Here is a 9,691-nt window from a genome sequence, read left to right as displayed (position 1 = left end):
GTCATTTCAGTCGAAAGAACGACGTTTTGATGACCATTTTGAAAAACATACTTCCACTTTGAGTTTAACCATGATTTTTGGATATAGTTTCATGTTCATAAGAAAAATCATTTTCCCAGAAGAACAACTTTTAAATCAAAGTTTATCATAGTTTTTAATTATCAAACCCAAAACAGCCCGCGGTATTACTACGATGGCGTATGTCCGGTTTTACGGTGTTTTTTGTGTTTCCAGGGTTTAAATCATTAAGTTAGCATATCATATAGATATATAACATGTGTTTAGTTGATTTTAAAAGTCAAATTAGAAGGATTAACTTTATTTGCGAACAAGTTTAGAATTAACTAAACTATGTTCTAGTGATTACAAGTTTAAACCTTCGAATAAGATAGTTTTATATGTATGAATCGAATGATGTTATGAACATCATTACTACCTTAATTTTAGTAGGTAAACCTACTGGAAATGAGAAAAATAGATCTAGCTTTAAAGGATCCTTGGATGGCTTGAAAGTTCTTGAAGCAGAATCATGACACGAAAATAAGTTCAAGTAAGATTTCCACTCGAAATAAGATTGTTACAGTTATTAAAATTGAATCAAAGTTTGAATATGAGTATTACCTTGTATTAGAAAGATATCTTACTGTAAATAAGAAAGATTTCTTGAGGTTGGATGATCACTTTACAAGATTGGAAGTAAGCTATCAAACTTGGAAGCATTCTTGATTTTATGAAACTAGAACTTATAGAATTTATGAAGAACACTTAGAACTTGAAGATAGAACTTGAGAGAGATCAATTAGATGAAGAAAATTGAAGAATTAAAGTGTTTGTAGGTGTTTTTGGTCGTTGGTATATGGATTAGATATAAAGGATGTGTAATTTTGTTTACTTGTAAATAAGTCATGAATGATTACTAATATTTTTGTAATTTTATGAGATATTTCATGCTAGTTGCCAAATGATGGTTCCCACATGTGTTAGGTGACTCACATGGGCTGCTAAAATCTGATCATTAGAGTGTATATACCAATAGTACATACATCTAAAAGCTGTGTATTGTACGAGTACGAATACGGGTGCATACGAGTAGAATTGTTGATGAAACTGAACGAGGATGTAATTGTAAGCATTTTTGTTAAGTAGAAGTATTTTGATAAGTGTCTTGAAGTCTTTCAAAAGTGTATGAATACATATTAAAACACTACATGTATATACATTTTAACTGAGTCGTTAAATCATCGTTAGTCGTTACATGTAAATGTTGTTTTGAAACCTTTAGGTTAACGATCTTGTTAAATGTTGTTAACCCATTGTTTATTATATCTAAAGAGATGTTAAATTATTACATTATCATGATATCATGATATATTAATATATATTAGTATAATATATATACAGTTAAATGTTGTTACAACGATAATCGTTACATATATGTCTCGTTTCGAAATCATTAAGTTAGTAGTCTTATTTTTACATATGTAGTTCATTGTTAATACACTTAATGACATGTTTACTTATCATTTATCATGATTAAAAATAGTGTATCAATATCTTAATATGATTCATATGTATTTAGTAAGACGTTGTTATAACGATAATCGTTATATATATCGTTTCGAGTTTCTTAATTTAATAAACTCAATTTTATGTATATAACTTATTGTTAAAATACCTAATGAGATACTTACTTATCATAATATCATGTTAACTATATATATAATCATATATATGTCATCATATAGTTTTTACAAGTTTTAACGTTCGTGAATCACCGGTCAACTTGGGTGGTCAATTGTCTATATGAAACCTATTTCAATTAATCAAGTCTTAACAAGTTTGATTGCTTAACATATTGGAACCACTTAATCATGTAAATAACAATTTAATTTAATATACATAAACATGGAAAAGTTCGGGTCACTACAAAGTGGACGTCACATTACATCGTCCCTAAATAAACTCTCGTACAAAGTCGGTCTCAGTACGTTTTTGGCTTCATTTTCTGGAGTCTTTTGCGTGTTTGGGAAGAGGTTATCGGGTTGAACTTGCTTTATTTTGTGGGACGTAAGACCTTCAAACGCTAAAAACTTCGCACAGTATTTAAATACGCGATACGCATCCTCATACATAAAATTTCTTTTCATTTTTTTGTTTGAATTGTTTGCGTGCATGTCTCAAAAGATCCTCTCCTCCAACATCGCTTTGCCAATGTTGTTGTCGTTTTAAGTGAATTGCGAATTTTTTTTGACATCACGTTGTAGTCTTCTCCATTTCCCGCTAATTTGATTGGCTCTTCATTGAATCGAAACAAGAGAGTTGTATTATAACAACCCTCGTTTTTCAACTCTGTAATGACTATAATGCCCCTAGGGTTCCATTGTTGTTTCATACATTTTTATTAGGGTTGTTATCCGTACGTATTAAATGAAGTAATTAATACTCGTAATTAATGAACTAAACCCTAAACTTAATCATTTAGTGTAAACCCTAATCATTTAATGTAACCCTAACCCTAATAATAATAATAATAATATTATTATTATTAAATGTATATACTACGTATTAAAATGTATATAATCTATATTAATGTAAATAAAATATAAATAAAATATAATTATGAGTAAATATATAAAATGATTAAGTAATGGGTTACAAATGTAAATTTGTAAAATAAAAATAAAAATATATGTATATATATGTATATATATATATACCAAAATATATATAAATATATAACAAGTTATGATAATTAAGTAAAAGAAAATAAAATGCATGATATTCAAGATTGTTCCATTTAAAAAAAATAAAATAAAAAAAAGAAAAAGGCAAAGGTCGGTCGAATTTAAAAAAGGAAAAAAAATTAATTAATTAATTAATTAAATTGTATTTTTTCTTGCTTTCCAAGTAATTTAGATCTATAAATAGGCTTTAATCCCTCATAATTTTTACATCTAATTTTTGGGAGCTCTCAAACCCTAGAAAAAAAATTGTAAGATATTTCTTTTCTTTTTCTTTCTTTCTTTTTTTCGTTTTTTCTTTTTCTTGTTTTTTTTTTTGGCCGAACCCTAAACAAAAACAAATAAAATATTTTTGCACTTCATAAAATTTTTCTAAATGCATGATAATTAGCTTCATGATTAATAAGTTTTATAAAAATTAATTTTTCAGATTTATGAGTTGATTTAACAATTTTTTTATTTTGTTTGTGTTTTTCTCGGTCGAATATACATACACACACACACACAAACACACACACACACACACACACACACACACACACACACACACACACACACATATATATATATATATATATATATGTATATATATATATGTATTGAGTTTAATAAATTATAAATTATGCATGATAAATTATAAATTATGCATGTTAATTATTAATAAGTAATATGAGATCTAGGAAAAATAATTTTTCTGATTTTTAATACGTTTTTATATTTTAAATAATTAAAATAGTTATATATATATATATATATATATATATATATATATATATATATATATATATTAATACATTTTTATATTTTAATACAATTTTATTTGTGTTTTTCTCGGCCAAATATATATATATATATATATATATATATATATATATATAAATATATATATATATATATATATATATATATATATATATATATATATATATATATATATAAATATATATAATAATTATGTATTGAGTTTAATAAATTATAAATTTTCTGGAGTTACACCACCATGCTCAATTACCACCTTCGTTTACTACCACCACCATCATCTTCAATCACCAACCACTTTCCTAAAAATCATTTCACTACTCCATGCAGTTAATAATCAAACTTGCACCAACCACCAGGCTACACATTTTCTAGAATAGTTTTAGAACCCGAATATTTATTCATGAACACCAACATATAACAAAAGGCCTCAGGCTTCTCATCTTCATAAGCAAAATACTTGTTCATTTGATGCAACCTCTACTCTATGATCATCGCATCAACTTACTCTCCGGTGAGTGGAAGCTGTAAACAACAATATCTTATCACAAATATTCTGTCATTTTTATTCTTTCTTTCTTTGTTGCTGGACTCTCGATTTTTTTTACGCAAACTCTTCTTTATTTATGTTAATAGGTCTTCTATTGCAACCATAAAACAAACCCCGACTCAACCTACCATTACAACCCATATAACACCATTCACCCCCGCCACCCTAGCTTCACCATAACCGACCCAAAAACACCACCTTAGTTACTCGTTTTGATCGACAACCACCTGCAACTACAACCTAAAATACTATTTTTGTTTTGATTGGGATGTCACTGCCACCATCATCTTACACAACACCTCTATCTCATTTCTTCTCTCTCTGATTTCTGTAATCACTTAATCACTGCTATCCTGCTTGTTTTCTTTCAGTGATTCCTTCAAACCACACCACCCAACAACCCTTAATACCGCGTGTAAACTTTTGTACCTGCAACAACTATTTCTGCCGTTACATATGTTTTTCATTTTAAAAAAAATGAATACAAACATATTCTTTAGCTGCAACTATACCTTTACTTTCTGTTTTATTTTAATCGAACCAACCACCATCGAACATCTTTTGCTTACTGCAACCATTCGCTTCCTTTTCCATTTTTGTTACTTGTAATAACTATTCGATCGTCCATCACAATCCAACAGCTCACCATGAACCTTCAAAACACACCATTTTAAATCTACAACTATTATTGCTATACTTGTGATTACAGCTAATCAAAGTGTGTACTCTTAACAAATAAAGTTGACGTAGAGAGGTAATTATAAATTAGATAAAAAGGTAGTGGGATATTAAGACAATGGTAGGGACAATATGTATAAACAAAATCTTGTTAAGCCTTTAAGATGTGGTGTATTAATGGGATTGGTTACCATATTTGAGCTGTGAACTTTATATATATATTTGGACTCACTCATAAATCAGATTAGGCCTGTATCAAGAACGAACTCTTATTCGTTGGGCTTTGTTAGACATTATAGTTTTGGGCCTTGAAATAATGTGGTTCGTTTGTGACCATCATCAGATCAATTTTTCTTATAATGATGATGATAATCCCACGATGATATTTCATTAAAGATGATGACCATAACGATATATACTCGCGATATTGATAATGATAACAAGATGAAGGAGATGATGAAAATCGTTTATAATAGAAACTGTTAATGATGTAAGAGGATGCAGTGATGTTGAGATAAGATAAGGGATGATGATGATAATTAGATTATGATTAGGGTAACGAGTATGTTTATGATGATGAAGTTTTATGATGTTGTTGATGATGAAATTATTATGTTGATGATGGAGATTCATTATGATAATGACTATGATCGTGAATGGAGAAGATAAAACAGAAAAATGGGATAAATAAAGTTAAAATCTGTATAATATCAGAAAACAAGTTAGCTCAGATGGTTAAGGATGTTATCGGGTTAGCGGGACGTCGCGGGTTCAAACCCGGACTTGGGCGTTATTTTTAGGGCTACTTCCTTAAGGTAGTTATTTATATATTTATTATTATTATTATTATTATTATTATTATTATTATTATTATTATTATTATTATTATTATTATTATTATTATTATTATTATTATTATTATTATTATTGTTATTATTGTTATTATTATTATTATTGAGTATTAAGTATTATTATCAAAATTATTATTTTCATTATCATTATACTTATCATTTTATTAAAAAATACTATTATTATTATAAGTATCATTATTTTTACTATCATTATTATTATTTTTTAATATTTTTATTATCATTATTTTGAATATCGTTAATAATATTATTATTATAGTGGTTATAATTATTGTAATTATTTTTATTATTAAAAATTATTACTATTAATATTATTATTATTATTATAAGCTAATACAACTTTTTATAAATATTATTTTACCAAATAACAATTAGTTACATAAAACCATATATAATACATATAACATATAATTTACTAAAATAACAAGTATATCACTAATAATATAAAACTTCATTCGATGTCAATTATATGTTTTAATAAAGATATGAATAATATAGGTTCGTGAATCCGAGGCCAACTTTATACTTGTTCAATGACGTCATATGTATTTTTACTACAAAATACAGTATGGTGAGTTTCATTACTCCCTTTTTAAATGCTTTTGCAATATATATTACATGCGCTGCTTTTATAACTGTTTTACAAAATAGACACAAGTAATCGAAACTACATTCTATGGTTGAATTATTAAACAGAATATGCCCCTTTTTAGTCTGGTAATCTAAGAATTAGGGAACAGACACCCTAATTGACGCGAATCCTAAAGATAGATCTATCGAGCCCAACAAGCCCCATCCAAAGTACCGGATGCTTTAGTACTTCGAATTTATCATGTCCGAAGGGAGTCCCGGAATGATGGGGATATTCTATATGCATCTTGTTAAGGTCGGTTACCAGGTGTTCAAACCATATGAATGATTTTTGTCTCTATGCATGGGACATATATTTATGAGAACTGAAAATGAAAATCTTGTGGTCTATTAAAATGATGGAAATGAATGTTTATGATAAACTAATGAACTCACCAACCTTTTGGTTGACACTTTAAAGCATGTTTATTTTTCAGGTATGAAAGAAATCTTCCGCTGTGCATTTGCTTATATTAGAGATATTACTTGGAGTCATTCATGACATATTTCAAAAGACGTTGCATTCGAATTGTCGAGTTCATTAAGATTATTATTAAGTCAATTATAGTTGGATATATTATGAAATGGTATGCATGCCGTCCACTTTCGATGAAATGAAAATTTGTCTTTTAAAAACGAATGCAATGTTTGTAAAATATATCATATAGAGGTCAAGTACCTCGTGATGTAACCAAATGTAATGTATTCGTCCAGATGGATTAGGATGGGTGGTTATAGGTGGTATCAGAGCAGTGGTCTTAGCGAACCAGGTCTTGCATTAGTGTGTCTAACTGATTGTTAATTAGATGCATTAGTGAGTCTGGACTTCGACCGTATCTGCATGTCAAAAGTTTTGCTTATCATTTCGTGTCGAAAATTTCCTGCTTATCATTCTTAGGGAATCACTTGCTTATCACTCTTAATCTAGGCATATCTTACTGCCTGGATTGCATGAATAGTGTACAGACAAAATTCATATCTTAGCGTATCTGCTAATTCACATCTTAGCATATCTGTTACTGTAAACTTTGCCTAACATATTCCGTAGATTCCTCCGTAATTTATGAGATTTTGGTATTATATACGCATATGTAAAGTATGTATTGCAGGGTACCAATCTACATCCTATAATCTATTTCTTATCGAAAATCCTTCATCTGATCGTACGAGATGAATCCTTCAACCAGTTTGAGTCCCTCAGATTTCGATAGCTATTCCGATAGTTATTTCAACAGCTATTCCGACATGGATATTCACCTAAGCTCCGAAAGTGGTGTCACCATAATGAATCAATCAATCAGCCATCCCCAATTCATCTGATGGGTTCGTAGTCGACTTAATCAATGGAGACGCGAAGAAGGCGATCCTTTCCACCAACCAAATTGCCCTTTGGCGAAGAACCTGAAGCACTTACCGGCGAATCTATCTGAAACACTATTTTCAGCCTCATTTCCAGAGTAATTCGACACGATTATATTCTATCCACAATTCTAAACCTTATTCATCCGCTCGTTCCAACCGACAATCATCCTGGAATAATAGAAGAAGTTAGCGAACTTCGCGCTCAAGTAAAAAATTGGGAGAATATGGTGCAAAATTTACCAACTTCAACAACATCACCGGAACCAACAGTACCATCAGTAACAGCACCAGTACCATCAACAATCCATACCTCAACATCACATTCTGTATCTCGAGCATAATCTTCGTTTTACACCTTGTTCTACATCGATTAATTTTCGTTCTACGAATCGTTCTATATCATTTATCTTCACGGAACATGGCAATTATGTAATCTCTAAAGTCTTAGAGATTAGCTATTCTAGCTCAAACCAAAAAGCATATGAGATTAATATCATATTAATTCATTAAATCCATGATTAAATATGAAGAAAATATATATGTAAGTATATTTTCATAAAGATTGTAATTAAAAATTCTTTCGTACAAACTGTTAATGTTGAAAATATTTTAACGGGTAGGTAATACCCGAAGAATATTTAGATTTCACATTAATAAGTTACACTGTACATTCTTCGAATCTGATTCAATAGTCATTTACTATCCTACTTACAACCACCGATATACGTATCCGTTCATCGCAGAATAACCATTTTCATTCAATTTTATATTTGGATTTTGACCTATCAGAATCCAACAAGTGGCATAATGAAGAAAACATATGATAAAATAAAATTTGTTAGAAACAGACAAATTAACTATGAGAAATTTTATTAAGAATCCACGCTAACTGTTCCTGGCTAACTGATTACATTTTAATTATCGCAGTTTATATTCTCGCAATTTTATTTATCGTCATTTAATTTTTGTTATTTATTTTACGCACTTTAAATATCGAGACACGTATACAAGGTTTTGACATATCATATCGACGCATCTATATATATTATTTGGAATAACCATAAACACTCTATATGCAGTAATGCTGGAGTTAGCTATACAGGGTTGAGGTTGATTCTACAATAATATATACACTTTGAGTTGTGATCGAGTCTGAGACATGTACACGGGTCACGATACATATTAATTAATTCGAATATTATAAATTAAACTATATATGAATTATTGGACTGTTAACTGTGGACTATCGACTGTGGACTAATAACATTGGACAATTAAAATAAATTAAAATATTGATTATAACATATGAAACTAAACATTTCTTCAAGTTTGCCACTTGATTTCATCTTAAACCTCATTGGTATTTTGACGGTTACAATCTGCGTTCAAACCTTTCATAATTCTTGAAAACACCTCAATCGAGAGGATGAACCAACTGCATCTCATCTACGGAAGAAAATATTTATGCATATAGTTATGCACCTGAAAAACTCTTGGAACTTGAGTAAAGGTATAACACGTATCTGTGCTAGCTCCTTTGGCATTGTTATTACAGAAAATAACATTGCAATTCTTTTTCACAATAGTCAGTTTTGTCATAGCTCCAGCAAGTCAACTTCGACTTTTCGTTCGAAACAATCATATTATAACATTGATATATATGCGTGCTCTTTTATTATTACTGGAGAACCTTTTATATTCCCCCATATTACCAGCAGATGTACAAGCAACCTCGTTGCTCCTTGGTTTAAATCTCTCTGACAAATCACTATATTTATCTATTGAAGTCTTATCATGAACTCATCGGCATCTTGTAACGATAATTACCATACCAAATACCGGGAGGCATCAATCGATAATCTCGAATTCCTCAGTAATTCTACGACAACAATTATATATATATATATATATATATATATATATATATATATATATATATATATATTTACTCTATCTCCTGGGTTTACAAAACTTCAATTCTGAATTTCTGAAAAGCGCTTTAGTCTATGAATCAGTTTTCTGAGTTTTGAAAAAGCTGATGAAATCTTTAGCAAATACCTTGCTCCTTAATCTAAATCCTTGAGGACGAATTTCTTCATCAT

Source organism: Rutidosis leptorrhynchoides, chromosome 11 (genome assembly GCF_046630445.1).
Source record: "Rutidosis leptorrhynchoides isolate AG116_Rl617_1_P2 chromosome 11, CSIRO_AGI_Rlap_v1, whole genome shotgun sequence".
NCBI lineage: Eukaryota > Viridiplantae > Streptophyta > Magnoliopsida > Asterales > Asteraceae > Rutidosis > Rutidosis leptorrhynchoides.
Note: the sequence above shows the minus strand (reverse complement) of the source record.